The sequence below is a fragment of the Pan troglodytes genome, chromosome 5 (assembly GCF_028858775.2).
Source record: "Pan troglodytes isolate AG18354 chromosome 5, NHGRI_mPanTro3-v2.0_pri, whole genome shotgun sequence".
NCBI classification, from domain to species: Eukaryota; Metazoa; Chordata; class Mammalia; order Primates; family Hominidae; genus Pan; species Pan troglodytes.
The window spans coordinates 167,787,677-167,812,893 of NC_072403.2; the positions used below are offsets into that span (position 1 = coordinate 167,787,677).

Consider the following 25,217-nt stretch of genomic DNA (forward strand, 5'->3'; position numbering starts at 1 on the left):
TCTGTTTATTTCTTTGGCCTTTAAAGCATAGCTTTATTAGACGTTTTTAGGGGTCAGACTTTGATTATGTACCTTGAAAAAGTCAAAACCTATAATTAGACCAAAATAAAACCGGGAAGTTTCTAAGTCTGTACGGAAAGGACCACAAATCTATTCACTTGCTCCACTTAGTTTGAATGAGCTGGTAATATTTATAGAGAAGTCAGTATGCTCACAAAACTGTCTATCAGGAGCCTAAATCATGATTCATAATAAAAATGTGTTTCAAATACTTTCATATCTATAAGAACAACCAGGTGATTTCAAAATATTAAGAAGTATTTATTGGAACAAAATGTTTGGGGGATATTGGGAATTTTTTTCCTATACATTAACATCAAGCTCTTACAGCATAGCCAAAAAAATCAATGTGAGTTATATTACATTGAACTTGCTTCTTTGCTTGTATAATTATGAGTTACCTAGCAACACATAAATCAGAAATAGTCCCTGTTTGGATACTGGCTGTGAAACTCCAGGCCTCACAGACTCAGCAAATTCTCCAGACCTTGGAACCAAAGTTGTGAGCAGTTGGTCTTTTGGTGCATCAAGATAGTGTTTCTACTTTACTTTTGAATGGAGTTTGGTTTTTGTTTTTCTTTTTGTTTTTAGAGATGGAGTTTCGCTTTTGTTGCCCAGGCTGGAGTGCAATGGCACGATCTCGGCTCACTGCAACCTCCGCCTCCCAGATTCAGGCAATTCTCCTGCCTCAGCTTTCCTTAGTAGCTGGAATTACAGGCGTGTGTCACCACCCCAGGCTAATTTTGTATTTTTAGTAGAGACGGGGTTCTCCATGTTGGTCAGGCTGGTCTTGAACTCCCAACCTCAGATGATCCGCCCGCCTCGGCCTTCCAAAGTGCTGGGATTACAGGCATGAGCCACCGCGCCCGGCTGAATAGAGTTCTTTAACTTGGGGCCTGTAAACAAAAATTGAGAACAAAGATAATACTACAGGAAAAGTATTTTGGAGTTTTCCACCCAGTAAACTTACATCTATCATTACATTATGTATATTCGGGTATAGCTCAATTTGATAATAGGCACCACTCCATGAGAGAATTGTTAAGTACACTCAATTTAACAGCAAGGTCTCTGTCCTGTTACTTGTCTTTCTCCTCTCCTTGGATGACATTACCAAATTAGTCATTTTCTTTGTTGTGATAATGATGTCAAAATAAGCAAGATGCTTTTTAATAAGCTTAACGCCAAAGCAAGTTTAAATACTGTATTGTGTTTTTATATTATATGTTATATAATGCTATTGTCTTCTTAGACCACTTTGTGCTACTGTAACAGAATACCCAAGACTGGGTAATCTATAATGAACAGAAATTTATTGACTCATAGTTCTAAAGGCTGGGACGTCCAAGATCAAGGGGCTGGCATCTTACAAGGCCTTTTTGCTGTGTGATCCTATGGGAGAAGACAGAAGGGCAAGAGAGGGTAGGAGAGAGAGGCAAAAGAGGACTGAACTTGTCCTTTTATAAAGAACTCATTCCTGCAATAATGAACCCACCTCTGAGTTAACGGCATCAATTCATTCACAAAAGGTGAGCCTTCATGGCCTAGTTACCTCTTAAAGTTTTCATCTGTGAATACTGTTACAATGGCAATTAAATTTCAACATATGCTTTTTGCAAGACACATTCAATCCTGTCACCCAAAACATGTGCTCTTCTCCATACAAAATATAATCATTCTATCCCAATAACCTCAAAGTCTTAACTCATTCCTTAATCAACTAAAAGAAACCCAAAGTCTCATCTAAATCAGATATGGATGAGACTCAAGCCATTCATCTGGAGATAAATACTCCTTCAGCTGTAAGCCTGTGAAATCAAACACATCATGTGCTTTCAAAATAAGATGGTGGGACAGGCATAGGATTGGCATTCCCATTCCAAAAGGGAGAAATGGGCAAGAAGTAAGGAGTAACTGGTCCCAAGTAAGTCCAAAAGCCAACAGGGCAAACAACATCACATCTTAAGACTCCAGAATAATCTTTTCATGTCCATGTGCCACCTTTTGGACACACTGCATTGGACACTGGGCACCTAAGGCCTCATGTAGCCCCACCTTTGTGATTTTGCTCAGCCCACTCAGCAGCTCTCACAGACCAGAGTCTCATGCCTGCATCTCTCTCAGGCTGGCATTGCACACTGGTGGCTTTACAGTTCTGGGGTCTTGGGGATGGCTCCACTCCCATGGCTTTACTAGGCATTGCCCTAGTGTGGACTCTCTGCAGCGGCTCCACCCATATGCCACATTTCTGCCAGGGTCCCTAGGCTGTCTGTTCCATCTTTCAAAGTCTAAGTGGAGGTAGCCATGCCTCCACAGCTCTTGCATTCTGCATGACTGCAAACTAATTTCTACATGGATGTTTTAAGGTTTACTTCTTGTGCCCCCCAGAGCAGCAACTTGAGCTGTATCTAGGGCCACTTGAGCCACAGCTCTGGTGGCCAAGGAGCACTGCATGAGAATGCCGGGAGCCCCAGGCAGCAAGCCTGTGGAGGGTACCCCAGGCCTTTCCTACAAAACCATTCTGCCTTCCTAAGGCTCTGGCAAGAGGGGAAGACTCTAAGTTCTCCAAAATGCCCTTGCTCTCATTCTCTCATTGTCTTAATGGATGGTACCTGCCTCCTTTCTATCCATACTCATCTCCTTATCAAACGGTTGCTTGGCTACCCCCTTGATATACTCTCCCGAACATGTCTTTTTATCTTCACATGATCAGGCTAGGGATGTTCCAAATTTTTACATTCTGTTCCCTTTTAATTATAAGTTCTGTGTTTAAATTATTTTTATTTTCTCTCATTTTATTGTATGCAGTTAAAAGAAGCCATGCAATTCCTACAGATATTTCTCCTACCAGATAGTCTGATCACTCCTAAATTCTGCCTTTCACAAAGATCTCAGGCATGGACACAATTCAGCCAAGTTCTCTGCCACTCCATAACAAGAATGGCTTTTACTCTCGTTTCCAATTCCTTGTTCTGCATTTTCATCTGAGAGCTTATCAGAACGGGCTTTACCACTCATATTTCTACCACCATTCTGATCAGGAGCACATAAATACTCTCTAAGAAGCTCAGACTTTCCCTACAGCTCTTTTCTTCCTCTGAGCCCTCAAAATTCTTGAATATTTGTGCTGGAGACTCTTCTCCTGCAGGTGGCTTGTCCCACATCCCTGTCCTTATAGTTGCACTGTGTTCAGTTTCACTGGACTCATTTTCCCTGTGCTTGTTGAGACTTCTGGCTCATACTGTTGCTTTTCTCTTGATTTTGAATCTCAAGACCATTTTTTCATTAGCTACCTGATCAGCAGGGACCGGTTTCAGTCTCCCTCCTGTTCTAGGAATCATACCACTGCCTTCATGTCAATTCGTGTGGTGGACTTCTCTCTGGTCACAGCTTTCTTTGGGTCTTCCTATCCCATGAGCTACACTAACTTTTATGGCCTCAGATAGCCCAGCCACTGGCTCTGATTTGTCCTGGCTCTTAGGATGCATTGAGAAAGTTGCCCAACAGCTATGAGACAGCGTAGAGGACTGCTTCAAGGTTTTTGATTAGGAAGAATAATTTCTACAATAATTACTCTCTGGAATACTGTCCTCCAAGAACAAACAGGCAATTTTTTTTTCTGTAAGTTTTTCTCATGATGACCCTTAAAAGTGTATAAAACTGTCTTTCTCTCAAGGAACAAAATGGTTGAACTCCATAAGCAAATCTGCCTCAGACATAAAACTGCTGCCTTCCCAGGCAAAATCATGTGCTTCTCAGCATTTCCACCGCAGGTGGCTCCCTCCTGCCTCACTGCATGCATGTTACATCTGTGCTTGCGATCATTTGCCCTCGCTTCTGTCCATACTCAGCTGCTTGAATGTCCTTTGTGTTAGCTCATTTCAAAACCTTCTCTTTTTGAGTGGCTGAATTGTTATCAGTTTAACTCACCTCACATGCAAGAACTGAGAAAAGCATCACAGGTAGTTAAGCACTTAATAAATGCTTGTTGTTAGTGATGAATATATACTAAAATATTAATCAGCTTTAGGCTTTCATAGGCTCAGAAAGTTCTTTATGCATGATGATAAAAACAAAACCAATAATTAGGTTAAATAAATAATACCCTCCTATAAGACTGGGGTAAAACCTAACAAATCTATTTGCTTGCTCTCTCCCAATCTGCATTTCTGTTACCTTACAGTTCATTCATCCCTTCAGCTACAAACAAAGTCAAGGTTAACTGCAGCCCCATCCCTCTGCGCTGAGGCCTTTGTGATGTCTGGGTCTCACCATGGAAACATTCTGACTGTAGACTTCAACTGACACACAGCTGGGATGGGCCACTCTGCCTGCATGTCACTGACCACCTCCCACTGCTCTGGGTTCTACCATTTGAGGAGACACCTGCATAGGTCAAAGGCTGGGTGGCTAAGAGAGCTGATGGCACTCCTGATCTCTGGGCCTGGCATGGGAAGACATTGGTGGGAAAGGCCGATAGAGGGGCTCATCCATCCCTTGAGGAGGAATAAATGAATCCCTGGAGTCTCCAATGCCCAGAGACTCCTCTTCTGGTCTTAGCCTTGTCCACATTTGGACATGCACTTTGATATAATGTCAAAATTTTGGCAAAAGGACTAGTCCTAAGAGTAAGTCTGTTGAGGTGGTGGGATACTGGGTCTCAGTTACAGGCTCCACTCTAAAACCAGAGAAAGCAAGAGGAAGGAGGAGTAGGAGGAAGAGAGAAGGAGTAGGAGATGGAAGAGACAAAGAAATAAGGAAGAGACAAGTCTCTTATTATGAAAGTAAGTGGATGTCTGGAACTGCAATTAGTGTGGAATCCCTTGCGTATGCGACCCAGACTTGTTTAAGAATGAAAATGGCACCCGCTGGTTGGTTGAATAACTCTTCACTTTGTTGTCACGTCATTTGCACTTTAATATGGCAGAGGAATCAGAAAGACAGTTTTTGTAAAAGACGGAGAAAGAATTGGGGTCACTGGAAAGTGGAATGGTGAGCAGAGGAGGAACAGAATGAAATGGGCAGGATGAGGTCACCCAAAGAGTCCCCTCCTTATTTCCCTCGCCAGGCCTCAGCATCATCCCCTCAACGTCCACACCTCCTCCTCACCAGCACTGCCCACGCCGCACCAGCAGCCACCCCCTGCAGCATTCCAGACTGGGGCGGCCTTGCTTTTCCTTGTCCTTAAATCTCTCCTTTTTCTACACACTTCTCACATTGACAGATGCTCAACAGTACACTAGGGATGGGGGTAGAACAGTGGTGGCCTTTGGAGACTGACAGGCCTAGACTTGAGTAAAAGCTTTGTCAATTACTAGTTATGATGTGAGTACTGTTATTTTTTAAACAGATGCCAATTTAACAGGTGACAAATCATATGTCACTGTTTTAACTGGAGTTCTTTGATTACTAAGATGTAAAAAGTCTTTGAAAATGATTATTTGCCATTGTACTTAAGCACTCCAACCCCCGTTTGCCCATCTGTTTGTTTCGTGCTTGGGTCTGTCTTATGGGGGAAGTTGGAGGAACTTATGCCCATAGAGTGCTTAGCACATAGAAAGACCCTGCAAATGTTCACTGTTATTTGTATAATGCAGGAATCAAAAAGCAAAATAAATACAGTTCATGAAGGAGCACTTTTTTTCCCTCATTTTCCAAATGAAATACGGCCCTTGGATGCGGAATCCTTCTGGGTCACTAACTCAGTGTGAGCCTGAACAAGTGTTATTTTTTTCTCTATAGGTCTCCTCTGGTGCTTCGTCTATAAAATGAAGGGGCTACGCTGTATGGTTTATAAGGCCTAGTCCACCTTTAACATTCTATCACACTCTGATCCCACTTATTCCTCTCCTAAAGATATACATTGCTTCCAAATGGCAAACTGAGGACAACAAAGTTGCACAATATGATGAAAGTGTCAGTAACCTTTCTGTGTTAAAACTGTTAGAATAATTACAAAGATACATGCTCCTGTATATTTACTGTGGCACGATATACAAGAGCAAAGACATAGAATCAACCGAAATGCCCATCAATGATAGGCTAGGTAAAGAAAATGTGGTCCGTATACACCATGGAATACTATGCAGTCATAAAAAGGAAGGAGATCATGTCCTTTGCAGGGACATGGATAGAGCTAGACGTCATTATCCTTAGCAAATTAATGCAAGAACCGAAAACCAAAACTGCATGTTCTCACTTACAAGTGGGAGCTGAACAATGAGCACATGTGGACCCAGTGGGGGAACATCAGACGCACCAGGGCCTATTGGCAGGCGGAGGCGGAAGAGCATCAGGGAAAACAGCTAATGCCTGCTGGGCTTAATACCTAGGTGATGGGTTGATAGGTTCAGCAAACCACCATGGCACACATTTACCTATGTAACAAACCTGCACATCCTGCACATGTATCCTGGAACTTAAATTAAATTAAAAACTGTTAGAATATAGACTCATACTAGAACATAAGCTCCAGGAGAGAAGAGATTTTTGTTTGTTTTGTTCATTAATGTATTCCCAACACTTCAAATAGTGTGTGGCACATAGTAGATGTTCAAGAAGTATTTGCTGAATGAAACATATTAATACCTTGTATAAAAATAAGCATTTCATGCAGGAGGAAAGTGACTGCAAATCATTATTTTCAAAGACCATTTTTATTTTAGTAATCAAAGAAATGATGACATGTGATTTGTCAACTGTTAGATTGGCAGATGTTAACGAAATAACAATACTCACATCATCAGTAAATGATGGAGAAATTATCACTTTTACCCTGTTATAGAACAATCTTCCTGAAATTCAGTGTGACATTACTTATCAAAAGGCTTAGAAATATGCACGTGCTTTGACCCAGAAATTCCACACCCAGAAAAGTATTTTAAGGAAAGAATTAAGAATATGCAAAGATTTAGCTGTAAGAATTCTGTTCGTAGTAGTGAAATTTGGAAACAACCAAAAGGTCCAACTAGCGGCAAATTTGGTAACAAAGGATGATATAGTCTTTGAATGAAATACTAACTAGTTATTAAAGACATGAATATTTATTTTTAAATGAATAAACATGAATATTTATTTTTAAAAATACGATGAATGTCCTAAAAAGGCAGTTTATGAGATAGCATGCCATATAGAAATTCATCTACAGCTAAATAAAAGATTTCCATAGCATACAGATGACAAATTATATCTGGTTATATCTGGGTAGTGGAGTTATATACTTATGTACTTTTTTTCCTTTTTGCTAATTTTATCATTTTTTTCTACAATGGCCATACATTGCATTTATAATGAAATAATCATTTTAATTTAACCTTTTAGCTGTAACAAATGTAGACTTTTCAATAGTCTGTTATATTTTTCCCGGTGGCATCTGAACAGTGTTCTTTGCTCAGCCAGCTTTTCTTGCTCTATCATTAGCGTGGCTAAATTAATCAGATTTTAAGCTCCCTACGGGCAGGTTTACATTTTTTCGTTATTCTTTAACATATCTTGCACCCCTTCTGGCTGCTAAATAAAAATCTGCTGCCCTGAAATTCAGTCAAGTGCAATTTCAATTTCTGCTCTCATTAAACGTCCCCTATAAATCCATTTAAACAGTTCTAGTAATAAGAGTATCCCCCAAGGTTTTCTTTTTTCCTTTGTATTGTAAGCCAATTACTCACAATTCCTGACACTAGGGAAGAAGAGACTAGTACGATAGGGGCATATGTGTAGAAGCAGAAAGATATTTGTTTTGTGTTGCCCCAGGGTGGCTGAGCTAAGTAACAAGAAAGTGAATTCAGCTCAGCTAAGGAAGAACTTTCCAATCATTAAAGATGGGCATCAATAGGAGGTGACTATAGTAAGTTTATAAACTCCCTTTCATGAAGGACACCTAAGCTGAAGATAGTTTATAAACTCCCTTTCATGAAGGACACCTAAGCATTGCATGTGGATGTCACCAATGAGTTAGAAGTTGGACTAGGTGACCTTTGATCATTTTTCCAAGTATAAACGTACCTTATTTCTCTTAGGTCTCATCTGCTGCTAAGAAATCAAGGGCTAGGGGAAGGTAAAGTGTGTAGATGAATGCTTTGTTTGGCTTGATGTTCCACATTGCTTACCCTTGGAATCCAGACTCAAAAACCCCTTCCCAAGGCACTGTGCCATCTCTTACCCCTTTCATTTACTCCTATTCATCTGGCTATGCACCTGTGAAGAATACTTCTCTTCCTTCTTCCAGCATCTGAGATAAACATGAGCTGCCATTTATTAAACAATTTTTGAATGATTATATTTTTGGCTAAGCATTATGGTAAATACTTGATGGGAATTGCTTCACCTCATATTCCCAAAACAACCCAAAAAGTTAGGATTGTAACATTCAGAAAACCAAGGCTAATAAAGGTTCAATAATGTGCCTAAGGCCACACAACTAGTACAAGCAAAGGCAAAATTTAAACTCAGGTAAGTCTGACTTCAAAGAGAAGTATGTAATAATATGGCACAGTGGCTGATGAAATGTCAGGATTTTCATGGGCAACAACATTTTCAGAGACTACATCTCTGCCTGCTTCTCTACTCTGTCCAGATCCCTTTCTGGCCTCCTGTCTGTCCCAGCCCCTGATTCTCCTTCTGGCTACATTGCCACCCTTCTTGCCCCAGTCATCAGTGGACTCCAAGTGTCCCCAACAAATGTGTTCCTTCTAATCCCCAGCCACCAGAAGTATCCACAGTTGTCCAAATCATAGTGTCTCTCTGAGAGGCACTTGAAGCTCAGGCTCATGGGCTAGTGATAGAGTTTATGGTCAACTTTATGTGTCCACTTTACTGGGCTAAGGGGTGCCCAGATAGCTGGTAAAACACAATTTCTGGGGGGTGTCTGTAAGGTTGTTTCCAGAAGAGATTAGCATTTGAATCAGTAGACAGTAAAGAAGATCCACTCTCATCACTGTGGTTGGGCACCATCCAGTCCAATCCATTGAGGGCCCTAATACAACAAAAAGGCAGAGGAAGGGTGAATTGTTTCCTTCTCTCTGTTTAAACTGAGACATTCATCTTCTCCTGCCCTTGAGCATGGGAGCTCCTGGTTCAGGCTGAATTACACTGTCAGCTTTCCTGGTTCTCTGTCTCGAAGGCAGCATATGATGACTTCTTGGCCTCCATAATTGCATGAGTAAATTCCCATAATAAACTTATCTATCATTTCTATTATCTATCTATATCTATCATCTATCATCTATCTCTCTCTTTATCATTTATCTATCTTTCTTCTATCTACCTATCACCTATCATATGTATGTATGTATCTATCTATCTATATCTATCTCATCTATCTGCATTTCTATCTAGCTATGTATCACTTATCCTATCTATCATCTATCTATCTATCTATATCTATCTATCTATCCATATCTATCATCTATCATCTCTCTCTTTATCCTTTATCTATCTTTCTGCTATCTACCTATCACCTATCATATGTATGTATCTATCTATCTATATCTATCTCATCTATCTGCATTTCTATCTACCTATGTATCACTTATACTATCTATTTATTTATCATCTATCTATCTATCTATCTATCTATCCATCCATCTATCTAACCTATCTATCTATCTATCTATATCTTGGTTCTGTTTCACCAGAGAACCCTGACTAATACAATAGGGCACTCAATGCTGCACCTTTGTCCCTTCTCCCAGAGCAACCTCTCTGTCTTAGAAGTTTCAACATACCTCCAAACCAGCCTTCAGCAACACCTTTCACAGAACCTCTGTGTAGGTCTTTGGAGTCATTTTAATGCTTTCTGAGGCAGGAGCCCCTCCTTTGAGTTACTCTGCAATTCACTTCCTTTTGATGAGACAGGCAGGTGTGAATGGAATTAATTTTTGGTCCCCATAATTCTTGTATTCATTTACCAGCTAGATACACTGTAGTTGTTCCTTATTTCCTCCCACTTTTACAACTGCTGGCTGGAAATTCTCTCTTCTTTCTGCCATGCAAGTGTTATGTGATCTTCAGTGGGACTGCTTGGCTGTATTCTACTGTGGGCTTCTGCTCTTTCTTTCACTCTGTATGCAGTCCCAGAATCCCAGGCCACAGCACAGAAGGATATCTACCACAGCCAGAGGAGCCTGGGGCGTACTTATTTCATAGCTAATGTTTGGAGGATAAACTTGTTTATAAATATGGATGGGTACTGGTGTCCTGTTACTGGGTACTCTAAAAAAGACTGCATCACCACCCTCTAGTTTTTTTACTTTATAGTGATATCAGGAAATTAATGCAACACATTCCCTTTAATAATGATTATACCCATACTGTAAACTATAAAGAAAAATGTCCAAAGAATACCTTTAAGAAGCATGAAGCCAGAAAGCAACTTAAGGAATTCTAATTCAGTTTGGCTACCATTATATAGTACATACATGTGCAACCCTTTCTACTCTTATTTCTTTAACTGATGATGTACTTTTGCAGTGTTGTTTCTCGGTTTTTTAGGCGTATCCACATTCGTGTTGGTCCCTGGGGTCAGCATGTCATATGCAATGATTTCTTGCACAATGCCGTATTCAGATACATGTGGAAGATATGTTTTCTCAATTTCAATTGATTGATTAGCAGATATCTTTTTGGTTTTGTGGCAAGGGGGATGGTTAAAATATAGGTCTTTCCCTGAATACCAGTGCCTGATATTACGTAATACATTAAGCTATTTATCTGTTTATCATTTTCTCTCCCTACCCCACACTGGAATGTAACTTTATAAGTACAGACATTGACTGTTTAATTCACTGTATAAACTTATTGCCCAGAAAAGCAGAATATCATGAACAAGTTATGTTCATCACAAGAGCTTAACAGTTGTTTCACATTGGAAAATGGATTAATGTAATTCGCCACATTAATGAATAAAAGAGAAAAACCATATGATTATTGCTTTAGATGCATTAAGAACATTAGGTACAATTTCACATCCATTCATGATAAAAGACTTCTATCAAAGTAGGATAGAAAGGAATCTTCTTCAGCTGATATAGTTTACCTAGAAGAAAAAGTGTAGCATATATAAAACTTTATTTAAAGGCAGTCAATAAAACATAAAGAGAGAGATCACCTTTGTTCACACAGCGGGACTCGGTTTTGTTAATGTGTCCGTTGCCCTCAATTGATATCTAGATTCAATGTAATTGCAGTGAAAACCCCAACAAAGGTTTTCATGCTTCAAAAGCAGATTCTAACATACATTGGGAAGGGCAAAAGGACCAATAATAGTAAAAAATACTCTTGGGAAGAAAAAGGTAAGGGAATTTGGCTTAGCAGATATCAAAACGATATATAAGGCAGTGATATATAAGGCAATGAGGTATTTATGTAGGAAAAACAGAGTCACATATATGGGTATAAGGTGACAACATAATACAGAAGTGGCATTAGAGATAAGTGGCTAAAGATGGATCATCTCATAAATGGTGCTTATTCCTAAGTAAACAAACAAAATTGGATTCTTCTTTGCAACATGCATGAAGCTAAATTCCAGAAAAATTATATATCTATATGTGAAGAGCAAAATATTCAAAGTTGTAAGTATAGTATAGAAACATATCTTTATATTCATATGGTAGAGATTTCTTAATTTGAAAAGCAGTATCCATAACAAATTGATAAATTCAACTTTGTTAAAATTAAGAACTTTTCGACACACAAATATCTGTCAAATTTAGTGTCCAAAATATATAAATTCTAAAAATTGAAAAAATTATATAAAATAATTGTTTAAAATAGATGGACCTAAGGAGGAGGGAAAATGCAAATGTTTAACAAGTTTATATAAACATGCTTTCTGTCTTATTAGCAATTGGAGAAATACAATAAATGTTTTAAAACACCATGTAATAGATTGGCAAAAGTTTAAAACTTTCACAATTTAATGACGATGCTGGGCAAAGGGACCTTTTATTCTCTATTGATGAAAATTTAAACAAAGCCAACCACTTAAGAAGACAATTTATCATTGTCTTGCAACTTTAAACATGTAACAGCTTCATGTAGTAGAGACGTCAGGGCCCTACCTCCATCCTCTTGGCCAACCCTATTGCTGACTGCAGGTGAGATGAACAGGCTCCATACACGCTGATAGCTTCTCAAGCATCTGCCAGGATTTGCTTGGCCTGACAGTGCCAGAGCATGAAATACCTCCAGAGCCACACTGCACATTGAGGGGTAAGAAGTGGTGGATAAATAAATAGCCCAGCTTTCTTTCTCCTTGGAGGGATAATTCTGAGGTAGGTTTAACAGTCTCTTGAATGTTTCCAGTGGAATTGGTTCCAGCTGCCCACAGCAGTAACCACACATGAATATACCATTTATTGGCATTTCATCCTTCCTTGCTGTGTTTCCCCACTCCCTCACTTTGCTTCCTGTAATAATCTTCCAAAAAAAAAAAAACTCCTATGCATGGAATTATTTGTCTCAGGACCTGGATTTTGTGGAATCCAAGCTAAAATACTCTATGTTCTAGCAGATCCCCTCCTAGATAAATACCCTAGAGCAATTCTTGCACGCCTACCCCCCAGAAGAAATTATGACACTGTTAATAGCAGCATGTGATAAGAAAAAAAAATCTAGAAACAACTAAATGCCCATTAATGAAAGAATGGATAGATTGTGATGTGGTCACTTAATAAAATACTGTACATGTGTAAATATTCGTGATCTACAGATGTATTAATTGACCTCAATACATTTTAGAAGCATAATGTTGAGTGGAAGAAGATACTGAGAACACATACAGTATTTTTTTATTAAATTCAGAAACAAGTTGAATAATATACTGGCATTGGTTCTATTATATTTCTAGGTTAGGTGGTAGGTTCATGGGTTTTTGTTTTAATATCATGCTTCATGGCTCATATATTTATTAATAAAAAATGAAAAAAAGGACACATCTCAGATACAATAAAAACATTTATTACATCTCATGTTTTATTTTGTGGAAAGTTTGTGATACCATGTACTAAAATACATCAGTCAAGGGATATGGTTATTATACCTAAAGGCTTTATATATTTTCATGGGTTTTCTAGTTCATGTTTTAAATATTGCAAAATCTGTGAGATTTATGAAGACTCTTTCATAGGGAAAATCCACTTTAAACATCTCTACAGTTTCGCTAGGTATCTTCAAATAGAATAGAATTTCAATGTGATAAATTAGACTCCTTAGTTCCACAGCTGACGTATAGCTGGCATATCCCATTGATGTTCTAATATGTGATATGTTCAAATATGTGATAACACATTTTGATTTCTTATAATGCTTAGTCCCATATGGTCCTAAACTATTACGACCTTTGTCATGCTTGGGATTTGTGGAAATTTCACAGTGGTAAGGGTTGTGACATTACACACTGAATTACTAAAATCACGCAGCGCAAAGTAACTTGCACATGAAAAGTGCACCTTGGTGCTGAATTTCCTATTTTTTTCTACTTGAAAGTGTATGGTCTTATTTATAAAGTAAAGTATTTATATGCTTTACATAACAAAGTCTCTTCTTTTACCACATTTATAAATTAGCTGAGTCATATTTAACAAAAAGACTGGTCTAACTTCCTAAGTTTAAGTCAATTTTAAAATCTGAAATTGTATAGGATGAAAATGAGACCCAGTTCAGTATCAAAAACGGGTGGCCAAAGTCATAAGGGAATTATGCGGAAAGGGTAGATACGATGTAAAGAAAGACGTGTTATCTTCCAAAATACTATCACTACTAATAAAAAGCCATTGCACAAGCCAATAAAATATATTAAACTATCTGTTTTGAAGAATGTATCTGATAATAATGAGATTCAACAATACATAAAATAAAAAGAGATATAAACTGGAACTCTACCTAGCTAATTTCCTGGTTTCTGTAACTGAATGTGCAAATAATTAATTTAAAATGATTCAGTGGAGGATTAGAATGGATTGTAAATTCTGGATTTGTGATTTGAATAGTGATGATTGATAGAGCCAAGAATGTTGTTTAGAAGGAATAGATACCCTACCCTAACTTGTACAGAGTAATAATCACTGTGTACCTTGTCCTGTCTAATTCCTATAAGGATGGAAAATGAAAACATGGCCAGTATTTGCAAAAATAGAGATGTATGTCCACTTTGGGACATGCATACACAGGGATAAAGACTGCACTGGATGAATCAGAACACCTTTCCAATCCTTTCCTTTGCTTTCCAAATGCATACAATCTTCATTTTTGTCCAAGAAAAAGAGAGAAGAGCTATGGATTTGGTATTTCTTTTCTACCATGTTTATGAATTTTCAAAAGGATACTTTTGATGTTAGATAAAAAAGACAAAACAAAGAGAAAAAATTGCTTTGAGGTAGAAAAATTCTTTGTTTGACATGCCATTTCTGTGCTAATAAATGATGAAAAGTTTGGAAAGTGATGAGAAGGTTGACTTTTATTGTGTACTTATTTATGCCAGGTATTGTGAGACAATGACTAAATTCCTTTTCTCTTTCTAAAACTCACTCTTTTGTAAAAGTTGGAATCCGGAAGCAACACAATATTAATAACAATCTCTCGCATTCACATAAAGCTTTATAATTTATGAAGCAGTCCTTCTTACCTAGGGAGAAGGAAACTTTATTTACTGTATGCTGACTACATGCAGAAGCATGGAGGTTTTATGCATTAAAAAATTTACTCATGATATATTCAAGAGATGAGATGGGTATTATTTCTGCCATATTTCGGATGACAAAGCAGAGATGTTACAAAATGTGAGTGGATTGTTCAAAGTCACAACCAGCAAGTTGTTGAAGTTGAGTTTCAAATTCAGAACTTCTCACTCTGCTGGAGAGGCTCTTTTTGGCGTGGGCAGTGGCTAAGCCAGGAGGTAGCTATCAAGATACCTAATATCTGCAACTTATAAAATGGCAACCCTGCAGGGTTTTGTTGTCCAAGTTTCTGCGTTTGGCATCAAAAGTATTCAATAAACTTGATTCACTCTATTTCATGTGTGCCTACAATAAAAGTGTTCATAAAAATTGCCATTGTGAGCTGTGCATGGTGGCTCGCACCTGTAATCCCAGCACTTTGGGAGGCTGAGGCAGGCAGATCACTTGAGGTCAGGAGTTCGAGACCAGCCTGGCCAACATGGTGAAAACCCATGTCTACTAAAAATACTATATATATATATATATTGTTGGGCGTGTTAGTGGGCACCTGTAATCCCAACTATAGCGCGGGTGGCTGAGGCAGGAGAATCGCTTGAACCTGGGGAGGCAGAAGTTTCAGTGAGCTGAGATGATGTCACTGCACTTCAGCCCGGGCGACAGAGGGAGATTCCATCTCAGAAATAAATAAAAAAATAGAAAATGTCATTGTGATTTTTAAGAAGAAAATGTCCTTCATTTTCAATTATTTTGCAAGTGAGATTCCTGCCTCTTTGGATAATAACAGTGACTCACAATAAATCTGTTCCAACCTGTTTAAAAGTCCACATTTATAGAAACAGAGACTTGGCCTAAAAGAGAAAAACCCACAATAAGGAGAAAGAGATGACAGCACCTCTTACTTAAAATATTGAACGATTTGAGGGAAATGGAATTCAGAGTTCCCTTTTAAATAACAGCTGGAAACTCATGGGTCTAGAAAAATAAAGGACAAGGTTTGATATTTCAGAAATCACATCTCCCATCTTGCTGAGGAATTCTGCTCATACTCTCAAATATGAACTACGACGAGCTTTGAGAAGATTCTAGCCACTTGCCCCACCACTATGCATACTCTACTTAATTTGGCACAATTCAAAGACTATTTCCTGTGTAAAAATGGAAAATGAAAGGAAAAAAATGTCCCTTTTCAAAAGACTGTGCCATTAAAATATGACATGTTGGAGAAATCCTGCCACAGACAATGTCTACTTGTTTCTGGGATGTGCTTAGTTTTCCCGGTTAGTAATATTGATTATTTCTCTTTATCCATTTGATTTTTCCTAATGCAGAAGTTTCTAGGAAGTAACCTGACTGATTTAAAAAAATATCCCCTTTCACATTTCTCTGAATTTAACTTTAGGATATGCAGGATGGCCATAAAAAAAAACCCAGTTCACGTAAGTACTTGAATGTTACTTGCTCTATCAAGTATGCACCACATTTGAAAGAAACAACTGGCATATTTCTTTGCTTATGTGTTTGACGAACCATACTTCGACTGAAGAAGATGGAGTGAGATGAAATGATGAAAGACAGGAATCACAGAAGCTGAAAAGTGACCTAGAAATCTTAATTTTAGCAATCATAGCTGTGTCTGAATTTAAGTTTACAGCAGCGGGGGTGAAATTATAGTACAAATTACCATGCTAGGCCAGATAAATTATTCTCTGCTGCATGGTTATTAAGTGATAGATAAATAAATAACACTGTAGGACTGATTGACAAAATATAAGTGACCTAAAAGCTAAAAGGGGCACCATGCAAATAGTACTGTGTAATCACAAGGCATTTTAAAACTGAAATGAGATTTGTCACAGCAGAGAAATCTTAAAATGATATCTTCTTGAGCCATCACTAAAGTCATTTATAGGAGTCCTGAATCTCAAGGATCTTGCAACCCTATGGCCACATATTAGTGTTTATTTTTATTTTGGAAAAGGGCCACAGGTGAGCCATGGTGAATACAGCATGGACCTTAGTTGTTTTCAAATGCCGTATTTCAGCAATTTTTAAGGACTTTTTTTCACATCTTAACATCTCTGATATCCAGTGATTTCTTAGATTTGATTAAATGTGGTAGTAATGACAGGTATACATGAGCTCTTCCATATCATCTTCTCTCTTGCTTGTTAAAAGATTTAAGTCCATTAGCATTAAAGGTGAAATTTACACCATCAAAAGCTATGTCCACATGTTGCACTTGGCATTAGCTTTCTTGGGCTTTGTTAGCTGACAGAACTCCCTGGCCCTAAACAACGCTGGAATGCAGTGAAATGAGAAAGCATGGTAGGAAACAGGACCAGTGTAGCCACTCCACTGGGTGGTGAGGATAACCACTTGAGGAAGCACCCAGTCAGTGCTGTTGAACCATCTGTTTCCTTTTTAAATTATTTGAGAGTCTCGATATTATCCAGTGATACTAAATGTGATTCACATAGAGGATCTGGCTTTTGAATTTTACCAATGCGCTTTTGGTTTAGTTTATTGATGAACAGATGTTTGGGTCCTTGGAAGTTGTAATATCCTCTGCTATCTTTGTTCTCCCAAAGCTAAATAAGATAGGGACACAAGACTGACTCTTACATATTCAAAATTATACAGCATTTACAAAGGGACAATTGGCATGGTGGCCTACATCTGTAATCCTAGCACTTTGGGAGGCTGAGGAGGGTGGATCACTTGAGGTCAGGAGTTTGAGGCCAGCTTGCCAACATGGTGAAACCCCATCTCTACTAAAAATACAAAATTAGCGGGGCATGGTGGCAGGTGCCTGTAATCCCAGCTCCTCAGGATGCTGAGGCTGGAGAATCGCTTGACCCGGGAGGCGGAGGTTGCAGTGAGCCAAGATCTCGCCACTGCCTCAGGACAGAGTGAGACTCTGCCAAAAAAAAAAAAAAAAAAAAAGAAGTAATAAATAAATGTTTAGTCATCTAGCCTATAGAATAAGGACATTTAACAAAGCAAAACCTTTGTAATGGGTTTCTCTGAGAGCTGAAACTTTCATTTCTGGTGCAAGCATTGAAGCTTATATCATGTGACTTTGCCACCAGAATGAGGACCAGTAGGAAATGGTTGATTAATTTGTCAAAATGGGAGGTTCCGAGAGGTCAAACTTACAAATTGTACTAACTTTAATAAAATACTAATCTTTGCTTTAAAAAAATTTGAAGGTCAAGATATGGTATAAAATCGTATTTGTTGAGTCTTCTTCGCTAACTATAGACTACAGATTATCTTCCATAATCTAGTCTAGTTTTCCTTTCTCTGCTCCCAAGGACAAGCACATTTACAGATAAGAATACATATGTCTAAACTAAACAATAGGCCTATGATCATGCCGAGGTGCATGAAAGGAAGGACGCCTAATTCCGGGTCTAGTACTTTTGATGATGGTATCCGTTTGGGATCTGAAAATGCATATTTGTTTGGTTCACATGCAAAAATGTGGAATATCTGACAACTTGTGAGTTTGTTCTCTTTGTGCTACTTCTTGTATGATCAAGAATAGATTTTAATAATTTATAACTTTTGGCCTCTCTTTAATCCCTTCTATTATTTTATATTATTTACTAACAAATTGTCCTCTCAACAAAATGTTTAGTGCATTCTCTTAGAACATTATAGCTCATTATCAATGTTAACATCTCCTTTCCAGGAAAATGTTCAATTTGCTATTAGAAATGACACAATTTACTGCAAGTTCAGAAAACCCATAATGATGGATAATGCTTCAGAGGACAGCCCTAGAGCAGCATTTTGCCCCTTGGGGAGTGTGTATCTGACATTTGACACACGGGCTGGCCTGGGCACATTTTTGGCCTTGAAATACTATACTTAACTTGCTTGTTTAGTGTTAAAATCTGGATTTATACAAAAAGTTAGTTTTAAAACAGATCTTTAGAAAAAGTCTTAGTAAAAATTAGAAACTAGTTGAGGATTATCTTGGGTTCTAACTGCTTCTACCTAATGTTTGAGCTCCCTTCCTCCTTTTTTCTTTGCTTTTTAGTAACCTTATTCCTATCAAATACCCAGTTCGTTCGTTCTTTCTGTGATTTATCCAGCTTCCTACTGTATTGGACAAGACCTTCCCTCATATCGATGCTTAGAAATTAAACGCCTTGTTTTCTCAGAGTTCTGATTTTCTACTTGCTGAATGGATGAATTCAACAGTGATAATAGAATAACATCTACTAACCGACTCTTTCACACTCTAGTTGCACTCGAACTGGAGGCTATCTGACACATTTTAGGTTTGGGTCCACAGAGCCAATACTTACTTAGAAGACCTTGATCTCTGTCAAGTGCAAACTCCTTCTCTGCAGATGGCACTGTAGGACATGGCATTTGCTTTAAGAAGTGGCTTTAATGTAGAGTCTTCATGGTATGCTGTAAGTCTGTAAACACAATGGCAGTGAGTCATGACGCATTCTGGAATCCTCCATCCCACCATGTCAGCAGCTAAGTGATCACCACAAGACTGGGAAGTAAGATAAAGAAAGGATGTATTAGAAAAAACACAAAGATTCAAATTGTACGAGACTTAGTTCATGGGTTTCAATAACTCTATCTTCTATACTTTCCAAACATTTTCTTTTTAAATATTTTGTTTTACAATATTTACAAGTCATGTAAGTGTCACAGAAAACAGAATATTTTTAGCATCCTTTTATCAGTTCCAGTCTGGCCCTTACATCTGAAAGTTTATTTACTTGTTTACGTGTGTATCAAAGCAATACACGCCTATAGTTTAAAAAGAAAGAAAGAAAACAAATTGTATTAAAATCTTCTAACAAATGTAAACTATTCCCTGCTTCACCCTTTCTCAATCTCATTTCCTGGAAGCATGTTTCTAATATCATTTGCTATTTCATAATCTATTTATTTTAGATGTTACTTACTGACTTCTTATTTTAAGAGAAGAGGGGAAATAGCCTCTCTCCAGTTACCTATCTCTTTCCTCTAAAAAGTTACATCATCATATTTGGTTGAAATATTGTTAAAGATGCCGGGCGTGGTGGCTCACGCCTGTAATCCCAGCACTTTGGGAGGCCGAGGCAGGCAGATCACGAGGTCGGGAGATCGAGACCATCCTGGCTAACACGGTGAAACCCCATCTCTACTAAAAATACAAAAAATTAGCCGGGCGTGGTGGCGGGCGCCTGTAGTCCCAGCTACTCAGGAGGCTGAGGCAGGCGAATGGCGTGAACCCGGGAGGTGGAGCTTACAGTGAGCCGAGATTGCGCCACTGCACTCCAGCCACTCCAGCCTGGGTGACGGAGTGAGACTCCATCTCAAAAAAAAAGAAGAAAAAGAAAAAGAAATATTGTTAAAGATTTTATTTATTTTGACCTCGAAACACTGCTTACTATTGAGCCAAGTAGTATACTACTTTTCATTCTTATGTAAGTATTATTACTTGTTCTCTTTCCCCTGGTCCTTTTAGCCTCATTTCTTTGTTCATACTGTTTTTTCTTAACCTTCATTTTCTGCTTCCTCTGACTGCTTGTTACTCTGGAATTAGCAATTGCTTTGGTTTTTATGTGCTTAGATTTCTATATATCTATTAGAAATTTTTTTATATATTTGTCAAATCACTATGAATTTTTTTCTGAATATTCCTTTTTTAACAGCCTTATTTCTCATGAAATGGACTAATCGTTTCTTTTTTCTAATACAATATTAGTGAGCCTAAGTTGAAGTTTTCTTCTGCTCCCTGTATTGTCCCTTTTTCTTGAGTACATTATGGTGTTTATTTATTTTGATTCTGTCTTTCATGTTGGAGACTTTCCTATAATCTATGATGATTTTGGCTGCCATTCAGATTGAAAAATACATCACTAAGAAAATGACTGGAAGAGCCTATTTGCATGGAAAGAGCTTGTTATATGAGAGAGCTGCACTCTAGAGTGATAAAATAATAAACTGGCATTTTCATGTAGGCATGTAAATGTCCATTTCTGTGGAGTCTACTCTTGGGACAATTTAGTTTCTCCAAAAAGGGATCCTTGCTATCAGTATGAAAATCCCAACCCACACAGAGCACGTTTGTCACTGGCTGTGTGGAGGATGGGAAGGTATCTGGGTACCTAACCCTTCCTTACACAGACATCCAGTCAATGCCTCTGTATTCAGCCTTGAAACTCTCACCACTTTCCAGTTCACCTTGAGTCTCTCTTTGTAGGGTGAACAGCCTTGCAAATTTTCCCTGCAGAAATCTAAAGTTATGTTTCTTGTTTTGCTATATCAATTACCTATCCTCAGTCAGCTTTCTGTCTTCTCAAAATTTGGTAATATCTCTTAGTGGCTCCTGTTTTTTTTTTTTTTGAGACGGAGTTTTGCTCTGTCCCCCAGGCTGGAGGGCAGTGGCGCGATCTCAGCTTGCTGCAAGCTCCGCCTCCCGGGTTCAAGCAATACTCCTGCCTCAGCCTCCGGAGTAGCTGGGACTACAGGTGCCCACCAACACGCCCGGCTAATTTTTTGTATTTTTTAGGAGAGACGGGGTTTCACCGTGTTAGCCAGGTTGGTCTCGATCTCCTGACCTGGCGATCCTCCTGCCTCGGCCTCCCGAAGTTCTGGGATTACAGGCGTGAGCCACCACGCCCAGCCGGCTCTTGTCTCTTCAACCATTCTCTTTGTCTTTGAGGGTATATTCTTTAAAAAAATTCTCTACTTATTATTTTAGTGGAATTCCAGAGGCAAGCATATATAAAGATATGCGCTCAATTGATTGATTGTTTTTAACTGGTTGTCCCAGCACATATACTGAATGGCCAAGAGAGGCTGGAGTAGCAACTATTTATTTCATGTCTTTATCACAACACTATAGTTACTTGTGTTATAGGTAGAAATAGATAACTTACTGTGTTGCGATAATACCAGATTATTATAAGCGATAAATTGTATTATAAGTTTGAGATATTTTCCATCTGATTATTATATTTATAATAAGACTAAAGTAATTAGAGACTGTTAGCGATTCAACTGTGAAATAAAATTTTTCAATTACTTATATTTTGCATTTGGGGATAACTTTAAGAATACTCTGAAATCATAATCTATTCAAAATAAAAAAATCAGTTGCCACCTGCAAGTTCTAATTGATGCCAATTGCAACTACCTTTAATATCACACAACTGAAACCTATAGAAATAAACAGGAAATCAAAAGTAAATGCAATTTACTTATAAATAAAGGGAGTAAAGAAGAATTTTATGGAAAATATATTATGCCTACTGACATTCATAACCAACTTTAAATGTTGGATTTGTCCAAGCAGTTTCATTGTTCTCACATTGATTTTATAAGTAAAAAATGTTATAAATTTGAACTTAAAAGTAAATAATATAGCACTTTAACCTGTTTTATAAGATGAGTTTCTACATGAACATTCTGGTTGGAAAAAAATGTTTCTTGACCAAAACAAAAGAGAGAGAAAGAAACAGAAAAGAGACAATTTTTGCAAACCAGACAATGATCTTAAGTTCCTTTCCAGGTCTACAATTTTATCATTGTAAGTCTCTTAAATTACTCTGTTTCACTTCATCTGTAAAATCACAATAATAATACCTACTTTTACAGAACTATGAATATCAAATTAGGTACTGTATGGCGAGCTATAAATTCCTTTAGATGTGTAATTTATTATTAATAATCAAATCTGTGGAAATAAGCAAAAAGTCCATGAAATTATAATAGAACATGCAATTTTCTCTTTCCTCTCCTGATATTTATATACAGAGTTGTCCTTCTATGTCTTCTTACATTTTTTAATCCTAACCTAAATAGTAGTGTAGCTTTAGTCACATGGTCAAAGTACGTTTGCTGTCAAACGCTGCTTCCCACAGAAGCAGCTCATGAGTATAATTATGCAGTTGTGCATTTTTATCAGTAGTGACATCCTTTTGCCAGAAGATTTCAGACAAAACTGAACTCAGAAGCTGGAAGTCCTCTGTTGTAGCAGCTGAGCTCCTTCATGACATATTCATAGGGGGAGGTGAAGAACCTAACCATGCAAGTCTGACCAAAATGTTTATGAACACATCTTCTAATTTCATACCTATTTAATTCTTCAGTTATCATCTGTACCCTCAAAACATGTCTGTCAAGGGTACCAGGAGTGTGCGGATCAGGAGTGTCCACTGAGGCCGGGTGCGGTGGCTCACGCCTATAATCCCAGCACTTTAGGGGGTCAAAGTGGGTGGATCCTTTGAGGCCAGGAGTTTGAGACCAGCCTGGCCAACACAGTGAAACCCTGTCTCTACCAAAAATTAGCCGGGCATGGTGCCATGCGAGTGTAGTCCCAGCTACTTGGGAGGGTGAGGTATGAGGATCGCTTGAACCCAGGAGGCAGAGGTTGCAGTGAGCTGAGACTGCTCCACTGCACTCTAGCCTGGGCAACAGAGTGAGACCCTGTCAAAAAAACAAGAAGTGTTCATTCAGTTGGTTTTTATGGGCTTCAGTGAATCTGCCAGAAATTCTGAGCATATATACTCAATAATTTCAAATGTTCTTTGTAGTTTCTTATGTAGAAAAAATGGTAATAGGGCCGGGTGCAGTGGCTCATGTCTGTAATCCCTCCCAGCATGTTGGGAGACTGAGGCAAGTGGATCACTTGAGGTGAGGAGTTCAAGACCAGCCTGACCAACATGGTGAAACCCTGTCTGTACTAAAACAATACAGAGCTAGCTGGGTGTGGTGATGCATGCCTGTAATCCCAGCTACATGGAAGGCTGAGGCAGGAGAATTGCTTGAACACAGGAGGCGGAGGTTGCAGTGAGCCGAGATCATGCCATTGTACTCCAGCCTGGGCAACAAGAGTGAAACTCCATCTAACAAAAAAAAGAAAGAAAGAAAGAAAAAGAAAAACTGGTCATAGAACTTCTCTTTTGTTCCATTCGAATCTAGAAGTGATTTGCTAGAGAAGAAAGAATCTGTATGAGAAAATCTTACCTTCACTTTTGGGATCTATTAAAATCTACTACAAATATTTGTGAGTTATTGACTTCCACTATGAATACATGCACCATTTAACAACAACAAAAATAACCATCTGGCATCAAAACAGTTCACAACCTGTATCCAGTTTTGAAAACATGTCTCACGTGTTATCTATATTATTGTTAAGTGGATGTTCAAATCAAGGATCTGCTGCATCGTGGTGATATTCCTCCTGGATCTGTTTCTGTCCTGACATCATTTTGCATTTCCTTCCCTCTGTGAGTTTTGAGATATGTTTACTCTGTGATGTCTTGATCTGTCCTTAATTGCTGGTGACATGTCAAATAGCAGACATAAGTGAGAAGTCTTCAGTGACAGGAGTCCTTTATATTCCATTATAAACTACCCGTTAATAATGGAAATCTAGCGAATAGAAACAGAAGCTGTAGTTGGCATTTTTTAAAAAAAGACAATAAAATTTCTGACTACCATAGGCTTGCCTTCTTTTCAAAAACCTAGGAAGGAGAAATCTCAGCACACGTGTCACTGAATAAGAACACAAGCCTCCATGAGCGGACTCTAAATGTGTGTTTCACACAACAATTATGCACTGGCTTCAGGAGCCCAATATTTCATTTCAAAGACATTCCTGCAAAGCTGTTCATTATTGATCCCAGAAGAGGAAAGAGAAGACCGATACAAGGACCACTCTGATAAGCGGATTGGTATTTAGAAAAGACACCTGCTCTTTATACACAAAACCAAATGGCATCAACAACCATGAAGAGGTCTTAACCATGACATATAATTCTATAAATGCTATATTACTTAACATAGTAATGGAGGAGGGACATTCAGGTTAATAGCAATTTACCATATCACCAATTTTTAATTAAATAAACTATTAAAAGGTACTCAAAACTACACTAGATGTTTTATTTTTAGGGTTTTTTTTTGGGGGGTGGACTTGTGATTCAAAAGTTATATTAGGCTCTTTTAGTGCTTATTATAGACATCATTATCATACACAGAAGTATAAGAAAGTACCCATCACTAGGATCAGATAAACTTAATTACAGAAAATTAAATATCACTTATGGATAGTATTTCTCACCACAGGAAATCATTAGAAAAAGAATTGGAATTAATTTAATATCTTTTTAAGCCCCTTAAAAGTGAGTCGCAGCCTTAATTGATGGACATATGGACACATATTCTCTACTCAAAGTATGAACCTCATTTAAAACTCATCTGAAAATTGACCACATGGCCTCTATTGCAGTAAGGGTTGCCCCGTTAGCTCACAGTGAAGTGCTTTGCAATTTAGATAACACTAATTATTCAAAATATATGCTTACTATTAAAAGGCTTTCTTACAAGGCTTCCCTTTCTTCCTCCCTGTCTTCTAACATTTTTTTAACTATATATAATTTTAAGAGGTTTAAAAAATAACCACTGGAAATTAGGTGACTAAATAAGGAAGAGAAGAAAACAGAAGGAAGGAAA

General features: G+C 38.1%; 1 long non-coding RNA gene across 1 annotated transcript; it reads right to left on the bottom strand.

Moving 5' to 3' along the window:
- Positions 1 to 300: 300 nt before the first annotated feature.
- LOC104007044 (uncharacterized) lies at positions 301 to 23,597 on the bottom strand. Its single transcript, XR_681109.3, has 3 exons — positions 22,831 to 23,597; positions 19,052 to 19,251; positions 301 to 956 (listed from the first exon to the last, which is right to left on the bottom strand). It is a non-coding gene; the product is annotated as an uncharacterized LOC104007044 (long non-coding RNA).
- Between the last annotated feature and the right edge of the window lie 1,620 nt (positions 23,598 to 25,217).